The following is a 22,279-nucleotide window of genomic DNA, read 5'->3' on the forward strand; positions in this document are numbered from 1 at the left end:
GAGGGGGGGGTCACCAGCTTTGGGGGTGTTACAGAACCGTGGGGATGTGGCAGTGAGGGATGTGGGCACAGTGGGGTGGGGATCTGGGAGGTCTTTTCCAACCTGAGTGATTCTGTGGTAGGAGAGGGGTCTGTTCTTGTACACAGAATGGAGAAGGTGGTCTGATGGCTCCTTCTCTCAGCTCTCCTGCATTGTGCTATCTATATAAGAGAGTACAGAAGACCAACTTTTAGTCCTGCAGTGCTTTACTTGCATCCGTGTCTGTGGGTTATTTCACATCCCTTTCAAAAGGGAGGGAGAACAGAGAGTTTGTTTCTCTTAGTAAGCAACTTGAGGGCTCAGCCTTTGTGCACAAGGCTGGAAGGTGTTGAAGGGGCTGATTCAGCACCTCCTTGTTTTTGCTAATGCACACAGAGCACGCAGCATCTGCGCTTCCCATTGCGTACCGGAGCAACTGTGGGGACTCCTGGGGCAGGCAGCAAAATTGCTTTCTGAGTGAGAATAAAAGAAGTGCAACTGTCCCCTTTTTGGGAACTGGTTTCAGGGCAGAAGTTCCCCCAGCAGCACAGCGTGCCCTAATGAAATGGAAGCAGGAGCTGCCCCCGGAGGGGCCCTACGTGTGAACCGCTGCCATGTCGAATCCACACCAATCCCTCCTCCGGGAGCCCCTGCCCTGTAATTACTGCTTTTCTCTTTGTGTGGGCCACCCCCCTCCTCCATCCCCTTTCCCCCCCTCCCGTGTGCGCCCCATAAGAGGATATTTGTAATGAAAATCGCTCGGCAGAAGCAGAGAACAAAAGCAGAGGCGAGAGGCGCTGGGCTCCCACCTCCGGCCGTGGGGTGGGCAATGGGGGCCAGGAGCTGCTTATTAACCTTAATCTGCAGAAAGGGGCTGGAGCTGTGCTGTGCATGGTTTCATAGCTACAGCAGCTCTCTCCCAGGCGTGCAGCCTTATGAAGGGGAGATCTCCCAGCAACGCTCCCGGCCGGGGCTCTAATGCGTTTTGCATCGTGCTGTCTAATCTGGGTTGGAAACGTCACCAGGATCCGGCCCCAGGATGGCAGATCCCAGCCACAGCCCTGCTCGTAAGCACATATCCAGCTCCAGCCTTCTGGTTGCTGGGGTGAAAGGGCCTCTTCATCTCCACAGGGAGAGGCAGATGAATCCCAGGCTCTAACAAGGGACCTGCTTCCCCCCCACCTCTGGCTCAAGGGTCCTTTATTATGTCTTTTAATTCTCAGCTGTGAGTAGGAGGTAGCAATAAGACCAGAGAAATGGGGGGCAAAAAGCCCCTCGCAGTGGGGAAAGGCCTCAGCTGCCGGTGTGTGAAATGGGATGGCAGTAGGGGGATTAGAGATGTCAGCTCGTGGGAAGCAGTGGATATTTAATATCTTTGCTCACTGACTGCAAGGCAGTGATGGGCCCAAGGGAACATGACATGGGATGGAGAGAATGACACAAGAGCTGAGCTTGTATTTCTTAACATCAAATTGTGGGCCTGGTGGCTCATCTTTTCCATATCTGGTTGGCATGGGATGTTCCTGGCACAGGGAACCAAGCAGGGCTTCTTCCCAAATGGGAACCGTTGCCTGGGCCATGTCCTCCTCCTGATGGATGCAACTTGTTCGTGGTACAGGCACTGAGCATGCTGCTGGATGGTCTGCGTGCAGCATGTTGGGTGTTTGGAGAAGTTTTTGCTCTAAGACAGCAGTGCTGCACTGCACAGGGAGTGGTGGGGTCACCATCCCTGGTGGAGTTCCAGAACCATGGGGATGTGGCACTGAGGAACATGGGCATGGTGGGGTGGGGTGGCAACAGGGATCTGAGAGGTCTTTTCCAGCCTTAACGATTCTATGATTCTGTACTCTGTGTTCTGTTCACGTTTTACATCCACTACGGGAACTAAGTCCTTTGAAGCATTAGCACCTCTGATGCTAACTTTTGCATGCAGAATTCTTTGTGCAAAGAGCACGTGCTCCTGCATCCATCAATATTTTTGTGCCATGACACCAACAAAAATTGCTGGATTCCTCCATCTCCTCCAGAATGCATGCTGCATTTCTCACCCAGCTCACCTCTCTGCCCCCCAGGGGAAGCTGCCCCTCATGGAAAAGGGCTGTTCAGAGTGGTTCTGGCAGGATGGAGATCGCTTCTTGTTGCTTCCTTTGTAACAAGTGATGAAGACCAAGCGACCCGAGCCTTCCCATCGTGATTGATTGGTAAAGAGCCTTCCCAGCACTGCACTTCATCACTGCATCAAAAGGCAACGTGCCCTTAATGAACCTGCTCTGCTCTGGGCTCTGTCAAGCTGTGCTAAGCTTTTGTTTTGCTTTTGTCCATGCAAGTGAATTCTAATAAACTAGCACATGGCTGTTGTTTCCAGCACAAAGCACAAACACACCCTTGCACGTTTAGAGAGTTTTCTCCCAGATTCACGTGCGTGTTGAAAGCAGCCCCAGTGGGCTGTGTGAACCCCCCCAGTCCCTTTAGGCAAGCACTAGGAGCTGGGCAGTGGTGCTGCATGGGCAACAGGATGGATGGGCAAGCAGGATGCAGGGCTGCCCATCACTTGGCTCTCCTGTCCCCAGGAAAGCAGCGTCCTGGGTATAAATAGGCACCATGCGTTGGGATCTTTTTAAGGGCAGTTCTTGACCCAAAATGTTCCTCTGTCAAAAATAAGCTGTCCCACCCCTTTCAGCAAGTTCACCTGAAGCCCAAAAGCTGCATTAGAACACTGTGTATTCAAGTGCATCTCACATCAAGGGCTTGAAAACAAACACCAGCGATGCCTCTTTTCGATCGCATTCCTTTCCGCGACAGGCTGATGATTTCCAAGCCAAGAATGTCACTAACCTCTCATATTTCTCCTGGTCATTTTTGTCCTGAAATTGGAACGCAGCCACAGGCAAAACAGGGCTGGACGCCCTCGTGTCACAGATCCAGATTTAAGAGACGTTATCTCATCGGCAGCCAACAACAAGGCTGGCACGCCGTCAGGCGCGATGTTCCCTGGGAAGCTCAGCGTGCACTGCGAGGGATGCTGGGGGCAAACAGCTCAGTGTGAGCTGGTCCAAGTACTCTGAGATCCTCCTGGTGGCCTCAGCCAAATACCCCTAAACACGCTGTGCTTGTGGGAGATGGAGAGTGCTTGGCTGGGAGCGAAGAACTGGGATTGTAGGGAGATCGGGGACACAGCATCCAGGCATAAGATGAGCGTGGCTGAGCAGGGCTGCCTATGTTGCCTTCCTTGGGCAACAAGTTTGCTGCACTTGTTCTGTGGATGGTGTTGTCCTTAAGCAACTGTTCAGCTTTTCTGCTTGGCAGCAGCTGTGTTTAGCCTGGAGCGTGGCTCGAGCCCTGGCAGATAAGAAAGCACTGAGAGGTTTTGCAATCTCTCAGCCCTCCGGATTGTTGTCGGGAAAAACCTCAGAAGGACCCCATGTCATCAGTGTGAATTTAGAAAGCGGTTGCAGGAGAAAGATTGTTTGGGGGGGAAAAAAAACCAACAGACAAACAGGAACAAATCGCCCTCAGCTCTGCAGGATTAGTGCTTAGGGGCTCCAGCACTGCAGCAGCAGAATGCAGAAGGACCACAACCTTTGCGATGGTTTTTGGTAATATACTTAGTGAAACCAGGTGTGAACGCCATGCCCAGGAACGGCTCCCCCAGAACGCAGCCGGGATTCAGGCAGGCTGCAGGTCCGGGTTGCGCTTACCCTGCATCCCCATCCTCATCTCCGGGCTGCTGCAAGAGCCGCAAGAGGGAGCTGCGGGCTGTGCCTGCATCTCCCCCGGCGCTGCAGAGGCGCACGGTGGTGCTGTTGTCTCAGCCATGGCAGAACCTCTAAGGGCTGAGGGGACGCAGCCTGTGGGATAGGGGATGAGGGGACCCCACCGAGCTGGAGCCGGGTGTGGGGCAGGACTCAGCTCTCACGATGTGGTTCTTCTCCCAAATCCGAACCCATTTCCAGCCCTGCTTCAGGTCTCTTCCAACCCAAGTCGTGCTAACTCATGGTGGATGTTCTCAGGGAGAGGAAAATGGTGGTGGTGTCCCCATCCCAGGGGGACACTGCTGTGCCAGGTGGCAGGGACAGGCTGGCTCGCACAGAAAGCTCCAGCCTGGGTTTGGAGAAAACTTTCCCATGGAAGATCCCCTGACACTGCTGCGTTCCCACCAAGAGCTTTGATTTCAGTCTATCGGCATTTTCCGATGAGAAACCAGCTCATAGGAAAATTCCCAACGAGAAAAGAGAAACTCCCCAGCGTATCAGGAGGGATGCTGTCGGGGGAAGAAACATAACACCAGCAGGGTCGTGTGTTTAGAGGCTCTGGGTAAAGCCTGATAAAGCACGGAAACCACAAAGTCCTGCAGTGGAGCTGCACTGGCTTTGCTCTGTGCCTGCTTTCCCAGGACTTCTCTCCTGGTATTTCTGTCACCAGGATGCTGGTGCTCTGTGTGCAGGCAGAGGGTGCAGTGTGCATGCAGAGCAGAAGCACGGCAGATGGACCTGTTAGGGGTGTGGATGCAATGGGAGTGCAAACTGAAGCCCCAGTGGCTTGCCTTGCCTTGGGTGGGGGCTTGAGCTAGGAGAGGAACAAGGTGATGTGAGAACACAGAGTTTAGCTCATGTTGCTTCTTGTCTTCCTTATGACCACTGATTAACCTCAGGTCCTCACAGAGGGACATATCCACTCCACTGCATTTAATGAGGCTGCAAGGAGTGGGATGAGAGGGACAAGCACTTCCCCTCTCTGCACTGGACCTCACACACTTGTTATCCTCAGTGGGATAGAAGCAGTCAAACAGGAGGCTTGAAACCATGATTAAGGTTATTTAATCCACCTCTCTCTGCCCAGGGGCTCCTCTTCCTGCACCAAGCTAAATGCTATGGTCACACATCAACTTCAGGGGGGTTGCACAGGAGCTTCTGCAGGACTTTGCCCAGCTGGCTTTAAGATGACCCTTTGGAGGGAGCTGTCAGTGACCTCGTAGGACAACACAACTCATCCCTCAGGTCCTCTGATGCAGAGCAATCCTTCCTGGCACAGCAGGCCCCCAGGACCCTCACCCTTTGCTGTCTCCGTGCAGCAGTTAGCGAGTCCCTCTGCGAGGCCTGCACTTCTCAGATGTTATGTCTGGAAGTTGGCTCTGTTTTTTTGGCTTGGGGGCCCAGGGTCTGGAAGCAGAGAGGCTTTTATGGGAACCCAAGTCCCCTTTTGACACAACTTCCTTGTGCTTAAATTTCAGGTTGAGTTACAGGCTTGAACATTTTCTGGTTGGATATCTTTCATTGTCAAAGGGGATTAGGCCAGTGATTATTTACGTGCACCTCTATTACACAGAGTCTGTTTCTTTTCTTTTCTTTCTTTTTTTCCCACATCGTTCTGCGTAATGAGTAAAGGGTCCCATAGATGGGGGGAAGAGAGTGAATGAGGCTGCTGCAATGCAAGGCCCGACATCCCTGAACCTCAGGGCTGCTTTGGTGTCTGCAGGGAGAGCATCGCCATCCCGCAGTGCGTTGGGTTGGTGCGTGGCACAAAGGGCCGTGGGTTCACTTTGGGGTGGCTCCTTTGGAGCTTTGGCTCCTCTACAAGAAGTGGGGATATTTTTCAGGACCCAACACGCGTGCGTTTTAAAAGAGATTTTTGATAGAAGTCCCATTTACTCCTTTATTTGGCTTGGGAGGCTGCAGTGGAACAGATTTCTTTACATATCCTTGAGTGTTATTTGATTAAGGTTATGACTGCTAATAAACACTCAGAGTCTATCCCCCTTCCCCACCACTTGCAGCTCAGGACAGCTCTGTTCCCGGCGCACTGCCTGTAGCAATGCAAGGGCTGAGGTGCTGATTCTGCTCCCCTTCCATCAGCACATCGGTGTGCTGCTCACTTTGGGGAAAATCACTCTGATTTATTCCAGCTTTATAAAGTAAGAGAAACTAGAAATGGGAGGAGCGCCAGGAGTGGTTCTGGCACGATAACCAGTTTACTTCCCTTTCCTTCCCTGTGCCATTTACAATCACAAGTTCTTCTATCAAACAGCTACGAGCAGAGCAGACGTTGCCCAGGAGTCAGAAGAACTGAGGCTGCAGGATGGAACTGACACAAACAAAACCCTGTTTAGGAGGTGAGTGAGAGAAGCAGGTTCTGCTTGGGAAGGGAGAAGGCAGGAAGAAAGCAGGAGCCCAGAGGACTCTACCTGCCACCTGGAAAATGAGTGTGCTCCCTATTCACGCTGCCCTCCTCTCCCTGAAGGCCGAGGCCTTCGTGCCTGGACGTCAAGCACAGTCTCTCCTCAACAGTCATAATAAGTCTTACACGGTGCAGCACACTAATGAAAAGCTGTGTGGGCTAGTTCCTAATTACAACCATCAGTTAAACTGTCAGAGGGAGCTCCCAACCTCAGTTGTTGCATTGTTAGACTTTGGACCTTGATGAGCTGCAATCAGGCATGAAAGCATGACCAGGGCAGAGCCAGGGAGGTCTCTGCTCTCCACCAAATGGTGGCAGCTGAGAGAGAAAGGAGGACACGAGCCCCATGGGCACATCCTGCCACCTTCCGTGCACCCATGCTTGCTGACTTTGTCAGGCTTCAGCCTTTTGAAGAGACCATCCTGTAGCTGGTGATGCCCCATTCCTGCAGACACCCAGAATCAGGGGACGAGGCTCCAAGCTCCTGATGGAGCTGTGGGTATCCCTGTGCATTGCAGGGAGTTGGGCCAGGTGGTCTTTAAGGTCTCTTCCAACTCAAATCATTCTATGAACTCAGCCCTTTCAACATAGGCTTCCTGCCTTGGGACATTCAACTATAGACATCCCATTTCAATACTCATGTTACCCAGGGAGGAGTTCATATCACAGTGCCTTTCAGACACATCTGGATTTGAAGTGCCCCACAGGATGATGTTTGGGAACTCTTCCTCCACTCAGTGGTCCCTTTAAATTTCACATGGACCCAGTGGAGAAGAGGCATGCAGATGGCAAGGCTTAACAACAACAGCACCGGTTTATTTGAACTGGGGTCTTTATAGAAAGACGTGTTTGTTTTCTCAGACCACACATTATTAACTAATCTCTTGACTTTGTTTTTATAGTCGCATTGTGAGCAACTTCCTACTTCTCACCCCCTTCATCCATCAAAAAGTCTTAGGCTTATAAGTAAGGCGTCCCACACCAGGGATGGATTTCCATCCCTTTCTGCTCCCTTCTCTAGCAGAAAGAAGCCCTCCTTCCAGCCAGAGCATCGTACTGGAATGTCCTCAGATCTTTGGAAATGATCATCTCTGAATTCCATCTTAGGGAATTCAGACTGAGCAGTCTCGTTTTTGCAGTTGGCACTGCAGTGCTGTGCAAGAGCCATTGGCAAAGCTCAAACGTTGCTGTGGCGAGGAAGGGACAGGATTTGGGGCTGCAGCTGCTCACCGGGTTTCACCTGCGACTTTCACAGAGAATCTCCTCTGATCACCCCCAGCCTTCCCCTGACAAACAGAAATCTGAAAAGAAACAGCCTGTTCAGGAGGGATCTCAGGGGTCGGGGGGCTCTGCTGCATAGACCCACACAGCTGTTAATCACCAGAATATCTCTGACTCCCAGCAGCTGTCTGCTGTTTATCTGAGCCGGGATATCCACTGGCTGAGCCCGCAGAGAGCAGGCTGTGCAGCCAAACCAAACACAAATGGAAGACAGATAATTTGCACACGATGGTGTGCACGTGTGTTTGGTGCATGCACACGCAGGCTTTGCTCACGTCCTGCTGCTGTGACTGGGAAGCATAGACATACAGAGCTTGCTGAGTCTTGCAGAACCAGTGGCTGAAATTGCATCTAGAAGAGCTCCCCAGGACACCTGTGGGGTTAGAGGGCTCATAGAATAACCTGTCCCACCTGGAGAAGAGTAATCATCTGTCCTCGCAGGGCTGTGAGGGCTGGGGAGCTGATATAAGTCAGGCTGAGGTGAGGCTGGCTGCTTTTTGGTGGAGTGGTTGGGCAAGGCAGTGCTCTGGGTACGTTTGGCATTGGTGGGAGGGTTGGGGGGGGTAACAAAGGAAGGCAAAAGCCTTGAGGAGCAGCAGGGAGGTGGTGAGCATGTTATGCCTGGATCTTTTGGAAGGCTTACAGCCTTTTTTTCTTCTGTTCCCAGGTTCCTTCTGTAGTGGCCAGATCATCTTGAGGCAGCAAGGACCTGGGATGCTGTTTGCTTGGGTAAGGTAAGGCTTGGTTGAACTTGTTGACTGGTGGGAATAGACCTGGGTTTCTGTTAATGTAGCTGTTGTCCAGGTGCACACTAGGCTGGCTTACTGAATGTTGTGGTGCTTCCAACTAGCTTTTATTTACCTCTCAGTTGGCTGTTCTTAAGTCTTCCTTCTGGAAGTCATGCTCAGGTTCTCATTGCTGCTTACCATCACCTGAGGCTCCAAGGGGCTCTGGGCACTGTGAAAGCTACAGGAGCTGCTGCTCTGAGGCTGGAACCTTGCTGCTCCTTACTCTGCTTCCTCCAGTGGCAGCTGCCAGGATGAGCTGCAGTGCTGGCTGCTGCAGGCTGTGCTCTTTGCTAGGTGGGAAGCTGGAGGATGGTGCTGAGCTGTGCTTTGGGCTGTGCAGTGAGTGAGGGCTGTGCATTATCTATTATCCCCTGTTCACCTCTCGCTCTCTGAGTACAGTGAGTGCTTTGCATGGAAATTGTGCAACAAAGGCCAGAATGTCTTCCAAAGCAGTTAGGCTTTCTTGGCTGTGAATGCCCAGCTTTTCTCTAGTTCTAACTCTGGTATTTATCAATTAGCTTGCTCCAGACCCTGGGAACAGCTACAGCTGTCCTTCAGCCTACAGCACCCACTTCCTTCTGCCTTACCTCATCCTGCAATTGCTGTCCCACAGGGCACAGCCTGTCCATCTGTCCTCCCTTCTGTGCACACATCAAAGCCTCAGAGGATAAAGGAATGGAAGAAAAAGAAACCAGTTGCCCAAGAGCAGTGTTTGGGCAGAGATAGGCTTGTACTGTCCCACCTGGTGGCAGCGAGCTTGTTCTGTGGAAAGAGGTGGTACAGGGAAGTGAGGGCAGCAAGCTGTCAGGATGCTTCTGCTGGAGGCTTGGCAAGAAACAGCAATCTCAGAAGAGGTTGGAGAAGCTCCTGCTCTCACTATTGAGGGCAGAGCCTTTGCTGTAGGTGAGAGATCAACTTGTCCAAAGGGAGAGAGCGGCTTTCTGGAAGGCAGAGGACAGGAAGGGAGGAGTTCATCTGGACCAGACTCCTGACTAGCTAACAGTCAGCTGTTCCTTCATGTGCTGAGAGGATGTGGGAGCCCACGGGCTTGCTGAAACGTGTGCAATCAGTGCTGCTTCTGAAGAGTCAAGAGTCCCCTGCACAGCAGAGGTGAAGCCCTGTTCCTTTCCCTTGTGCTTAGCCCACATTCAGGAGAGGCAGAGCTCTGGGGATGGCCACACAACAGGGCTGAGGCACTGCCCTGCAGGGAGTAAAGCTGGGGATGCTGGAGGAACACTGTACAGAAACACCACTGTGTGTTAGGGAGATGAAGGTGCATGCAGCTCCAGAAGCATCGTGGTGACAGGCACATCCTAGAACTGTTATTTTTGTTGGTTCATTTTTTTTCTTGCAACCTTATTTCCAGCTTTGTAACAGGAAGCATAACCTCTGGCTCTGCTTCATCAGATGTGCCTGCAGCAAAGCTAAATAGAGCTGACAGATCAGGGCTCTGCTGTTTCTCTGCAGTTAGTGCAGCACAAAGGAGGTGTGGAAGCATGTCGTAGGAGTGCTGATTTCTAGGGTGCATCTGAGCACCCTGGAGGCAGAGATTCACCTAAAACCTTGAGGGAAATTCCTAGAGCTCTGTGCTGTGGCTGGTATCCCATTGAGCAGGAGGTGTAGAGGGGGAGCAGCCATGCTGTGCCTCCCAGATGCCAGCAAACAGGGAAAGTGGGACAATAGCACGATCCCCTGGGAGTGGCTTCAAATTGAAATGGGCTGCAGGGCCGCATACTGCCCTGCCACAGAGGGGCTGCAAGGCTGCCTCGAGGGCTGTGGAGCAGCAGTAAGGTGATACACTGAGAAAAAATTGTTCTTAACTGCCTGAGTGTTGCTGCTCTTTCTCAGCTTCCCACGCCGTCCTGTCACCAGCAGCAGCTCCCATGGCATTCTGAGCCCCATCCCAGTTCCGTGTGCAGACACAGACCTCTGCTCCTGCTTTGCTGGGGCCAGCTGTGTCCCCAGCACTGCTGTCCTCTTGGGGACAAGAAGCCACAGTTGGTTTGACTGCCAAAACCCTCTATCAGTGGGGTTCCTTGGCATATTTGCTTTTCCAAATCCCATCTGCCTTGCCAAGCTATTGAGATTGTGCTGTTCCTGATGTCTGTGTTTGGTGAGCAGTTCCATCCCCTCAGCATCCCTGTGCTGATGTTTGGTGTCACTTGAGGACGGCTGGGAGCCCACTCTGCAAGTCACCATGGGGAAACAATATGTTTCCACAAACATAAGCATGGACATCATTGCTTTCTTTGTGCTCTCATTTAAACAAAAATGGTTCCTGTGGAGTTTCAGGGGTCAGTAAGTGGCTGTAGCCAAACAGGGTTTTTTTGGTTTTTATCCATAGAGAAGGCTCTGGGCTTGAGTTGAGCTTGCAGGTTGAGAGCTTGGCAACTCCTGGAAGCAGAGACTGTATAAAAAGTAAATGCTTACAAGGCCCTGCAGGCTCCCAGCTCACACCATGCAGCACCGGGGTGTCAGCAGGGCTCTGCAGCAGCTGAGGGCTGCACACTGCAGTCTGCTGGCCCCGCTCCCAGCCAGGATCCAGGTCACTTCCATCGACCTGAGCTGCGTTCTAAACAATCACATAGGTGTGAAAAAATCCACTGCCTGCTCCCTGGGCTCCGCACTCCCCACCCACTGTAGTTTTTTAAATATTCCTAATGAGCTGTCATTTTGGCCAGGGCTGGCTTGGTGACTTAAGGATCGCTGTAACAATGAGACCACAATGGGCAGGCAGAGGGGAAGGAGTGAGGGGCTTGCTGCAGTTTTATGTTTTTTTTCCCTGCTTGCTCTCTGCTGCAGTTGTTTTGAGTGGTGCAGTGATTTCTCACAGCTGGCCCTGCTATCATCCTGCTCATGTTGCTCTGCGCTGAGGCGAGGAGTGAGCTGGGGGGACTTGGCAGCCAGGCAGCTGTCCCGGAGCCTGAGCCATGAATGAGCTCAGAGGGGGAAGGAGAGAGGTTTGGATGGGAGAAAACTCTATTTGTTTTTTGTTTTTTTTGTTTTAAGTGAGAGGCTGACAGTGCTGACTGGATCCAGGCACAGCACGAGCAGGTGCTGTGTGTGCTTTGCCCATCCACAGTTCTCCCTCGGCTGTGTGGATGCACAGACCTTCCTGCAGCCATAGGCAGCTCTGATTGAGCCTCTGCCTTATGTCACCCCATTGCTCAGCTCTGGGCACAGCTTGTGCCCACCCCTGGAACTCGCATGCAGTTCTGTCAATGCACTGCAGTGCTGAGCTGTGGCAGCTCTTGGTTCTTTCCTCTCTGATGCCCCACACTGAGGTTTTTAAGCGTTATTTCCAGATCCCCATTTCTGGGCAGCAACCTGCTGACAGCCTGCCTTACATCTCATGCTGCAGATCCTAAATGAGAGCTGCATCTCGAGGTGTTTCTCTTGACTGACATCCATAGCACCTCTTGGAGCATCCTCCTCTCCTCTGTCCCTTGGTATCGGCTATTACAGCATCTCAAGCTGAGTGCTTTGTAGTATTATGAGGATTTTTCAGCCATGAACAGGATGGGGGTGAGGTGTTCAGCCCCCATGCCACACTGCTGCCCTTGGGCATATACCTCAAGCTGAAGCAGTTTGCAGGCTGTGTGTCCACAGTTGACATCAAGTAATACAGATTGAGGCAAGTTATGACACTGTAATAAGGACACAATTCCTGCCTTGCAGAGCCTAAAAAGTATGATAATGCATATCTGGTGCTCTGCAAGCGTGGTAACACCCACCAATACAGGGTTTGCAAAATGAAACCCACCAGGCTGCTGCTTTGGAGCTGGTGTGGTATGAACTGAGGGCAACCCACAAAAAGGTGGTGCAGAGTCTGGCACAGCACCACAGGCTGCTGCTTTGCAATGGCTCATCCTGAAATAGGTTGCTGTCTCCGTTATCCTGGGCACGTCAGCTCCAAGGCTTTCCTGGAGGGTACTGCAAGTTTCATTTTAAACACAGTCACCTTGGGATTCTTTGGAGATGTTGATGATGTGTTGCAGGATGATCTCCAGCACACGGTGTGTGAATGGTAGAATGGGCTGAAACCAGAACTCCTGTGAGACTGAGCATGCTGTGAGCTTTAATGCTCATGAAAATGAGGGGCTGTTATTCTTTCCTCTAGATGTGGGCTGTGTCAGTGTGTCCATACATCTCTGCTGGTCCCTTTTCCTAGCAAGCCTTGGTTTGTCTGCTCCCTCATACAAGCTATTTGTAACACCGTAGTCCTCTGTAGACATGAGTTTGCCTGGTCTGCTGGCTTCTTTTCCATTGGCATCTGGAAAGCTCCCAGCTTTGCCCTGTGCATTGCACTTGATTGGCTGTTCCCATGGTGCTGAGCAGGCAGCCTTGCTTTGAGGGGGCACTGGCTGTCAGTACTTTGGTACTGGGTGTGGAAGTGGTTGGGTTTGGGCTGCTCTGGGCATGTTTTCAGGGCTGCTCCATCCTTTGGGAACACAAGCAAACAGCAAAGTGGGTCAGTGGCAGACACAGAGCCATGGCAGCAATCAGCTGCGTGCTGCCCTGCTAACAAACAACCTTTTATATATACCTTAATAGTTATTGCAGATGCCAGGTCCCTGCTCGTGTCCTTCCAGGCATCTGCTTGGGCAAATGCTGTGCTGTGGTGGGGAGCAAGCCAGGAAGCAGCTCCAGTGCTGGAGAGCTTGCCAATAGTTGTGTGCAAATACTTCTCCTGGGGTTATCTAGATGCCAGTGCCCTGGTGCTCTTCTGAGTGTGCTACCAAAAGCAGCTGCAGCCACGAAGCTTTGTGCTGCACCTGTTTGCTGCTCCCTGCTCTGGGGGTGGGATGCTGTTATGGGTGTGCACTGATGGGAGCATGCTACTCTAAATTCTTCACAATGCAATGGAGTGGTGGTGAGGGCTGTGCTTAAGTTGATGCAGATGGGTGCAAATGGGGTTGCTGGATGAGCCTGCAGTGTTTACTAAAGCAGGGCCAGATGTACGTTCTCTTCTTGGTTGCAGCTGTAAACACTGTAAATGTCTTCAGTTGTCTGGCATGCACAGAAGTGCACATCATTCCTGCTAAGGTAAAATAGGAATAGGAGTTGTAACTGTGACATTGAACTTTGAACAGGGCTTTGGCTCCGTCACAGCTTTCATCTGCAGCTGAGAGGAGGTAGCTTGGGCTCCTTCCCTAACAACCAGCTCTGCTTTGAGGTGCGCGGCGAAGGAGTGCTAAAAGCCGAGCTCCCTGCGAGTTATTTCCTTTGAGCTCTTGATTACACTATAGCACATGTTGTATGATCCAGGATGGATGATGTCCCATCCATTTCTTCTGAATACCTCATGGATCTCAGTAACAGCTGCGAGCAATTTATTTTTGGGTATAATCAGTTAATGTTTTGGTGAAGTGCTTTGAAGATGTACAGCATCCTCAAATGTGAGTATCGTTTCATTGTTCCTATTTAACATCTCTCTGTAGCTGAACTACTGTCAGACATCCTCACTTAATAACCTATTTGGTGTCTGGATCTTTTCTGCAAAGGCAGATTTTTGGCCAAGGGGTTGGTGGAATGACATAACAGAGCTCTCAGCGATGTAATACCTGTCATGGAAGCCTCTGAGCGTGCTTTGAGGCACCGGATAACTCTCACCAGTTGGTCGGGCAGTCTGGGCAGATGGGGAGGAAAAGTGACCCCTGAGAGCCCCTGGCAGAAGGGAGTCTCCTGCTCCTTGTAATGGATCTGGCAAACACAGCCCTCACTGTGCTTGCTCTGTGCCAAGAGGTGTGCAGCTGGGTTTTGATGCCATGCAGCAGAGACCTAGAAGGCACGCAGGGTAGATGGGAAAGCAAGTGGCTTCTGAAGCCATGCAAGTTTGGAGGAAGCCTCCTGCTGCCAAGGGATGGCTTGTTGCCTTGGATTTTCTTGTGGTATCACTCGGAGAATAGGCATTGATTATGCCAGAGTGTTGGCAGACCTTTGTAGAGAGCTGCTGCTGGATAAAACAAGTGATCCCAAGGGCTGCCCATGGGTGTACATCATCACCCTCCTGGGCTGTATCACCTGGCAGTGCTGACCAACCTGGTCCCCAGGTGGTGGCACAGGAGCTTTCCTCTTCCCTGGCTGTTCCAACTGACTGCTGTCAGTTCCCCACTTTTCATCAGGAAAAAAAAGAGAAGCTTAAATTGAGGAGCTGCTATTGGTGGATGGAGCTGTGGGACTCCAGCGGGCGGTCAATCACTCTCAGACATCAGCATCTTGTCTGGAGGATTGGGAAAGCAGCTCTTCCCCCATGTGCATCCCCCAGCCCCACTCCAGAGACAGCATACAGCATGAAACCAAGAAATGAACTGGCGCTGCTATTCTGACAGATAAAGAGCAACCCTTCATAAAGGACCTCTGTGTCTTTCTTCCTGCCAAGAATCATTTAAGCAGTGGTCATTAGTGACTTATCTTTCCTAAAACACAAGTGAAAGCTGACGTCTCTGTGAGAGGCTGCATCAGTCAGTGTGCTGTGGTGGAGAGCAGCTGTCCATGGCTCCAGCTGTTTGCACCGTGCCTGCGTGCATCCCTTCTCTGGGCCACATGCTGGGACATGGTATTTGCAGCTCACTCTCAGGCTCATGTACTACTTGGGGTGACTGACAGTCCAAACAATGCAAGCAGGGAAAATTCCTCCTGCTTACTCATAGCTTTTGTCCCTGGGGCTGCAAGAGCTTTGTCAAAGCCCTGCTCCTAGCAGTGAGAGCTCAGCCTGATAACCAAACAGCCATCAGCTGCGGTGAGAGCTGCCCTCAGCAGCTGCCTGCAGGCTTGGGAATTGGGATATCCTGAGAGAGATGGAATTTGTTATCTCTGGCACCACGTTTATCTTCCTAAGATGCTCATTGAGACAAGGTTATCTCCATCTTAAAGGTAGAGAATAAAGAGGCTGTTGGCTCTTAGTCTCCATGTGCGCTGTGTCTCCTGCTGTGCTCCACCAGGATCTCAGAATTGTGCTTAAATGCCCCTCTCCCTTCACTTGGCTACGTGCAGGGGATCTGAGCTGGCTCAATGTGGCCGTAATGGTGATCCTGAAGTGTCCCAAAAGTGCCTGATGTTGGGCAGGGAATGCAAACCAGGGATTTCAGACCCTGGCTCTTTGTAAGAGGAGATGCAGAAGCCGGGCAGGGTTAAATCTACAGGTTGGCCAGAGGAGGATTTTCAGGTTCCTTATCTGTGCCAGGCATTAAGTCTGCTCCTGTTGGTCTATGGCCTGTAGTTTGGGACTTCAGCAAACCATCCCACAGCCTGCCTGCAGCTTTAAAGGCCAGTTTTATGGCCACTGAGGCCAAACTTGAAACCTATCTCCTTTATGAACTTTTCTTTCCTTGCTTGTTCAAATACTGGGAGGGAAGCCAGCTCTGGAAATGAAGTCACTTCTGAAGATGGCTGCTCTCCCCAGAAGGAGGCTCTGAAAATTCCCATTGTAATTAAGTGTTGGTTTTTTTTTTTCTTCTCAAAAAAACATCTTTTTGGACTTGGCCCTTGAATTGGTCCCTCCCAGCTGTCCTCAAATTAAAAGGGAAAAAGAAAAGACACTGGCACTGCAAGGCTTTTTTTTTTTTTATGACAGATTTTATTGCGTAGGATTCAGCGCATTGACAGGCTATAAAAGTTTATTGAAAACAGATACAGCTGTCAATGGGCTGACCAGTGCCCAGGCTGGGCTGCTCTGCAGGCTGCTGGTGGAGGGATGCTGGTTTCTGTGGTTTCCTGCACTGTGTCACTGCTGCTGAGAAGGGGCTGGAGGGGGAATGCCCACCGTGAGCCACGAATGCAGCTGTGTCACTGCATGCAGTGGGGTGCTGAGGTTTGGGGTGGCTCTTGTGGGGCTGAGTTGTACTGACAGCTACGTCTTCCCCTTATTAATATCCCTATTGGTGCAAGGCTGGCCTCCAGCACTCCTCCAGCATCCTGGATGACGTGAGGAAGTTTAAGCCCTCGTGCTTCCTTAGGACACTGAAGCAGTCAGTGGTGTGCTGAGACCTCACATGTGCTCCTCAGCATGTAGCCACAGCAAAATGCCATCTGAATCCCCTACCCAGCCAGTCCTGTTCCAATGTAAGGGACCCCAGAGGAGAACCGTGCTGTGTTAGTTCATGAATTGTCCCATTGTAGAAAAGTGAGGGAAGAGAATACTGAGTCTGCTCCAGTAGCAGCACACTCTGCCAGGTTCTTGTGGCAACTGGGAAGATGCCACTGGTTTGTGAGATGAGTGGCCCTGATTTGAGCCATGCTTCTTGGAGACAGCTGAGGTTCTTTTGTGACTGGTGGAGGTTCTCAGCAGCAGCAAGCTGAGCAGGGAGCTTCATAAGCCTGCAGCAGGGCTGTGACTTGTGTCCAGCATCTCCTGGGGCTCTCCTGAACTTGGAAGGGAGCTTTTACTATGAAAATCATGCCCTTTCTGGGGAATGGTGGTTCTTTGTCAGAGTTGCAATTGACTGGTTTTGGTGTGCAGTGCCTTTCCCAAGGCAGGACAAAGAGCATCACAGCTTCATCAGCAAAACCCAAGGCCATACAGATGGCCAGATGCCCATGCACCTTGCTGGGATGCGTGAGGCTGTTGCTGTGCAACGTGGCTAAAGAGATTCAGCAAACTGAAGGTTGCCCTCTTAGTTCTTACCTTCTTGCTTCCACAAACAGCGTGGTACAGCTTTGGTCTCAGTGTGACTCAGAGGGAAGGGAGGTCAGAATGTGCCCCCCAGAGGCGGTGCTGGCTGTGCAGTTTGTTCTGGCAGCAGTCCTTGCTGGTGGTTCGGGCTGCTGAACCTTGCTGTTAACAAGGACAAAGAGCTGGCTTGCTTTCACACCTCTGTCCCTGCTACGAATGCAACTCCATGTCGAACTGCTGCAGCCGGGTTTGGCAGCGCTGGAGGCAGAGCCCTGACAGCAGAGAGCTGAGTGCCAGAACTGCTGCATTCACAGATCAGTGAACTTCAACAACTGAGTCATTTCAGAGACCCCTAGCAAAAAGGCACCGCATCCAGACTCCGGACCCCTCACCTCGTTGGCCCATGCCAATTTGGATGTGCTGTCAGAAACCATTTGCTTGCATTAGGTAAGAACCCTGTTTTTGTATCCACAACAGTGTTGGATCAAGGTTGCCGCGTGTCATTTCATCACTCTGGCAAATGACAAGCTCGGGGCTTGGAGTGTGGAACCATATTTTTAATAAAGGAAAAATCTTTGCACTTCTATTCTGCATCTGTCAGCGATCTCACTTGGCTGAGCCCTGGAGGAGTTCATCTGGCCCTCGTGTTAAGGAAAACCAACAAATTAGTACAGATGTTTTTCTGAGAGCTACGGGGATCAGGGATCAGTGATTTAATACTGCCTGATATTTGATAGGGGACGCCCAGGGAATATGTGCTGGAAACCAGGAAGTAATATTACATGAAATCAAAATATAAATATGTTCCTAAAGGTTTAGGTAATTTTTTGCAATTTCCCCTTGTATGGTTCTTAAATGAGGTCTCTCCTCCTCCTGTTCTTCGTGCACTTGTTCGTGTAGGAGGTTTCTTTCTCTTGAGCTGGAGTTGGAAGCCATGGGGTAAAATGAAGGTTTGCTGTGTGTGTTTGTGGGCTTTAGGTCAGCTGAGGAGCACTGCAAAGGGAAAGTAAAAATACAAAGGTTCTTCAGGAGTAAAGAATGAAGGGAAAATCGGAGATGGAGGAGGATGCAGGCATGGTGGCATAAGGCTGCCTTTAGGGAGCACTGTGACTTCGGGGTGCCTCATCATTGCCCCCTCCCTGCTGTTCTTTCCAGCCTTGAGAACTTAAAAGGAGTGGAGCAAACATGGGGACACACTGAGTGAATCCTGAGACCAAAACCAGCCCTGATTTGCTTCTCCAGAGTGTTTTGTAGTCCTCTGATTGACATGGCCTAATGCATCCTGTTTGCTGCTCTCAACTGGATAACATGAGTAACATCAGCAGAGGGAGGCGACCTCTAAGTCGTTCTGAGATGGACTCAGCTTTGGTTTTTGTATTCATTCAGGTGTGTAAAGTGTGAATGTAGCAGAGGAAGGACAAGCCATGTTCCACCAGTTTCAAATTCAAGCTACTGTGGCTGAGCAGACCTGTCATAAATGTGGGAGACATCTGCACATCTTGGTGGTTTTGACTTGACATTTAGGAGCTCAGGATGTGTCATGCTGGTGAATCTTTGCCTGCCACATCTCCACCGTGGGCTCTGCATATTGCTCAATGGTTGGGTTTACTGATACCTACATAACTCACAGCAAGAGAATTTATTCACACCCTCCAAAAACCACAAGATATGGAAAGTCGGTGTTATTCTTGACTCTCAAAAACATAACAGTAACAAAGATGAAGTCATAGAGGCTTGACAATGACTGTTGAGGGGATTTTTTGAAATGGTTCACAGCCCCTCTGTCCGTCCATCCCTGCGATGCCCAGGGCAGCCCAGCTGTTTGGCAGAGCAGCGATGACCCCCAATGTGTGCTGATGGGTTCAGGGTGAAGAATGTCTTCCCTCCCCACTGGTGCACCTGGAGCTGGCAGGGACTTGGATGCAGGCATAAATCAAGAGGAAGATGACAGGGGCTGAAGGTTTTTTGGCTGCGGTGCTGAAGACCTGGCATTTTCATGGAGATCACACCAGGGCTGACCTCAGGCAGGGCGGCAGTGCTGCTGGTGATGAAGTGCATCCTCTGTGTAATACTGGACCCAAAAGCATGATGCAGTTTGGCTCTTCATCCCCCATTTCTTCATCCCGGAAGATGACACGGACAGCAACTTCCAGCTGCTTTGGTATGTTTCCCCACATTTCCCTCCTTGCCCTTGGGCAAGGGCCCAAAGACTTCACAATGCATGGTGCATTTAGTGGTCCCTTACCAGCAGGATGTTGCTTAGCTCTGGCTCTCTCTGCCATTTCTGAGTCAGAGGTACATCCCTTGGCACATACCTGGAAGCATTGCTGGTATCTGTGCTTAAGATTACAAAGTGAAGGTTTTGTAAATGCCACGTAGATCTTGCACTGAATGCAACTAATTAGAAGCCAGTGCACTCCTCAGCTGTGGAAACATTGAACCAAGGAAATCCATAGCAGGGAGTGACAATGTTCTGCACTTAACACCTGGGAAATTCCAATGATTGCTGCTCCTTTCCCTTTGCTCATTGATTGTGGCTTTCCAAAGAACACAGTGACTCAAGGATGGCTTCCCCACCTTGCCCCACTGTTTCCTGGCTTTGCATGATGGTTCCTGCAACTCTTCTGGTTGTCCTTCTGTGGTGAGAGGAAGGCAGAGATTTTTGTAAGGCCTCCGATGGCTTTAAACTGTATAAACTTTGTACTCCTTTTACGTTCAGCCTGTGAGCTTAAGGAGCATATTCAACTCCAAAAAAATTTCTCAATGTAGTGACAAATCTGCTTCCTATAAACCCAAGCTGTTGGCATTTGCTGTTACCCTCCTTTAATGCTTTATTAATGAAGTTCTTTTACAGCTGTTCCATTATTTCACCTGGGATAAGAATTGGGGTCACAGGTGGATAATTATGCGGGTCATCCTGTTTCTATCCTCTTAAAACTCTGGCACAACATAAGCTTTCTTTCAATCCTCAGTGTTCCAAAGACTTATTAAAAGTCAACATTAACGATCCAGAGCACTCCTTGGCCAGGCCTCTTTTAAATCTCAGCTACAAGTTCTCTGGGCTTGCTGATTTCCAAATACCTCATTTACTAGCTGTGGCCTAACATCCCCCTGTAGTTACTGTTGAATCAGAAGCTGTTCCATCATCACGTGGAGCAAATCAATCGCACGGCTTTCCCTCAGACACAGGATGGCTGTGAGTGTTGTTACGGTACCTTGGAGCTATGGGTAGACCCCACTTCTGCTCACGTGGTCCCAGTTGTACTCATTTCATTGAGCCAGAGCTGCTGTTGGGAGCTTTGATCTAATCCACGTGTCGGTCCCAAAGGCAGTGATATTTCTGTGGGTCAACCCATAGGAGGGAGACGGTCCTTGGAGGGATGCTTGCTAACACATGAGGGTGAGAAGGAGAATGAAGAAGCAGTGATTCAGCAGTAAGCCATCAGCAGCAGAATAGAGGTGGGTAGGGAGTCATCCTTTAGCCACAGCCACGTGGATGGGAATGGCTTTGGCTACGTGGTGGAAGATCTGGCATCTCACCTCTGATTAAAAGCTTGAAATGTGCTGGGAGGACTTGTCAAAGTGAAGTGCAGAGCATCCACAGCCATAGAAGGGAGTGGGAATGAGTGAGCACAGTGGTGCAGTGTGGGTGGTTGGCTCTCTTGTGATGGTAAAACCTGCGAATCCTGAATGGAATGCAAAGTGGGATGTGCAGCAGTGTCTGACAGTGCCTGCCTGGCTGAACTGGTGAGCAGGTTGGGTGCTCCGTATGTATGCTTATAGGCAAACATCATCCTGGGAAAGTATCATAGAAACATCTGGATCACTTCTGTGGCTGCTGCTTTTGCTCTGATTTATCACATTTGGGTTCTGAGTCACATTAGAGTGTTGGATCCTATGTGGCAAACCTTTTTCTGCCAGTCTTAGCAAGCAGAAAGCAGCTGCATAGAAGGAGCTCAAGAAAAGCTTGGCATTGCTTCCAGGTCCCCCTGATGATGGTTCTTTATTTAAAATAGCCCCAGTGCCAACTGCTTGTGTGCTATTGCTAGTGGACCTAGGGACACTATCACAGTGCAACAGGTGACTGTGTGAGTCTGGGGATAAGATAAAGCCCAGAGCCTCCACGCACGTCCCTGTGAGTTTCACAGGTGCAAAGCTGGAGATCCGGGGCAAGTTGCACGTAGTCCAATGGAGATAAACCCTCCTTGTGACCATCTTGCAAATAAGCATGTGGCAGCACAGGCGTGCAGGCTGCCCCATGGGCTGTGCTGCTTACGATGACTCCAGAAACCCTGTGACGTTTCTTGCTTGAATTATGTGGTTGTTTCCCCAATATTTACTTACATAACTATTTGCCGTGACATAGAAGAAAACAAGCAAATGTCAAGGAATAAAGGTTATTGCTCATGATTTATTCCCAACCAGTTAATTTAATTGCCTTTCTGATTGAGTAATAGGATATGAGGATAAGGAAGAGTAAATTTGTGTGTCTTCGACTTGGAGGTTGTTGACACTGCATCGTGGGCCTTTCTTTAAGTGGGTAAGTGTGGTCTGTAGGCTGCTGCTCGATGTAAGCAGGAGAAAAACAGACGTGGAATGGTTGTTAACAGTTCACTGCCAGAACAGAAAGCTTTATTGAGTGAGATTTTGCCAGGCCTGAAAAAAAAAAAAAAAAAAAACAACAAAAAAAGCCACTCAAACCCAAAGTGTTTCATAATCCCAGAGGTTCTGGATGATGGAGGAGGGAACAAGCACGTGTGTCAGCACTGCCAGGCAGGGAGGTGCTGGGAGCTTGCTGGAGGATGAGCTGGGTTGGAAGCCAGTGGAACTCCCTCCCTGCTGGCTGGGGAGCACACTCTGGGCAGGATTTGTTGTGGGTGAGGCTTGGACGTAGATCACCAGGTGCATAAGTAGAGAAGGAAGGATGGGCAGCTCGCAGCTCCGCCTGGGAGGGTTTGGGGTTGGCTTAGGCTGGCTGCATGCAATCTGTCACTGCATATAAAAGACAAGAGGGACAGGATTTACCAACAGGACTCTTGCAATTCCTCAGCGTGCTGCCAGCTGTCACCTGTGGGAGCTGGCAGCACCAGGTGGGGAGGGGAGGAGATTCTGTATGTTCTGTGTGCACACACTTTGACAGGTGTCAAAATCAGGAGCACGAACATCTTAGGCTCTCTGCAGACTTCCAAACGCAGTCAGGGGGTGGCAGAGGGCAGCAGAGGTCTCTGCTGCACAGTGGCACTTTGCCTCTGTCCTTTGGGAGCTTTGGGCTGGTGAAGCTCCTGCACAGGGCACCTTGTCAGCAGTCTTTGGAGTGAAAGCACCCCCAATTCTGATGTCACTGCTTCAAACCCTGGAGCAGCTCTCTGACAGTTTAATAGGGAGCAATCTCTGCTAGCAACCA

General features: G+C 50.7%; 1 protein-coding gene across 2 annotated transcripts in view; it reads left to right on the forward strand.

Annotated features, from left to right (window-relative positions):
* SNX19 (sorting nexin 19) overlaps nucleotides 1-22,279 on the forward strand; it is a 103,218-nt gene that overhangs the window by 23,780 nt on the left and 57,159 nt on the right. The window contains exons 11-12 of one of the 2 annotated variants that reach the window (XR_016459609.1): nucleotides 6,043-6,127; nucleotides 8,141-8,207. The gene's annotated coding sequence lies outside the window, so the exon portion shown is untranslated. The remainder of the gene's footprint in view (nucleotides 1-6,042; nucleotides 6,128-8,140; nucleotides 8,208-22,279) is intronic. The other variant, XR_016459610.1, reaches the window with a different exon arrangement.

The sequence above is a fragment of the Phasianus colchicus genome, chromosome 23 (genome assembly GCF_987193195.1).
Source record: "Phasianus colchicus chromosome 23, bPhaCol1.hap1.1, whole genome shotgun sequence".
NCBI classification, from domain to species: Eukaryota; Metazoa; Chordata; class Aves; order Galliformes; family Phasianidae; genus Phasianus; species Phasianus colchicus.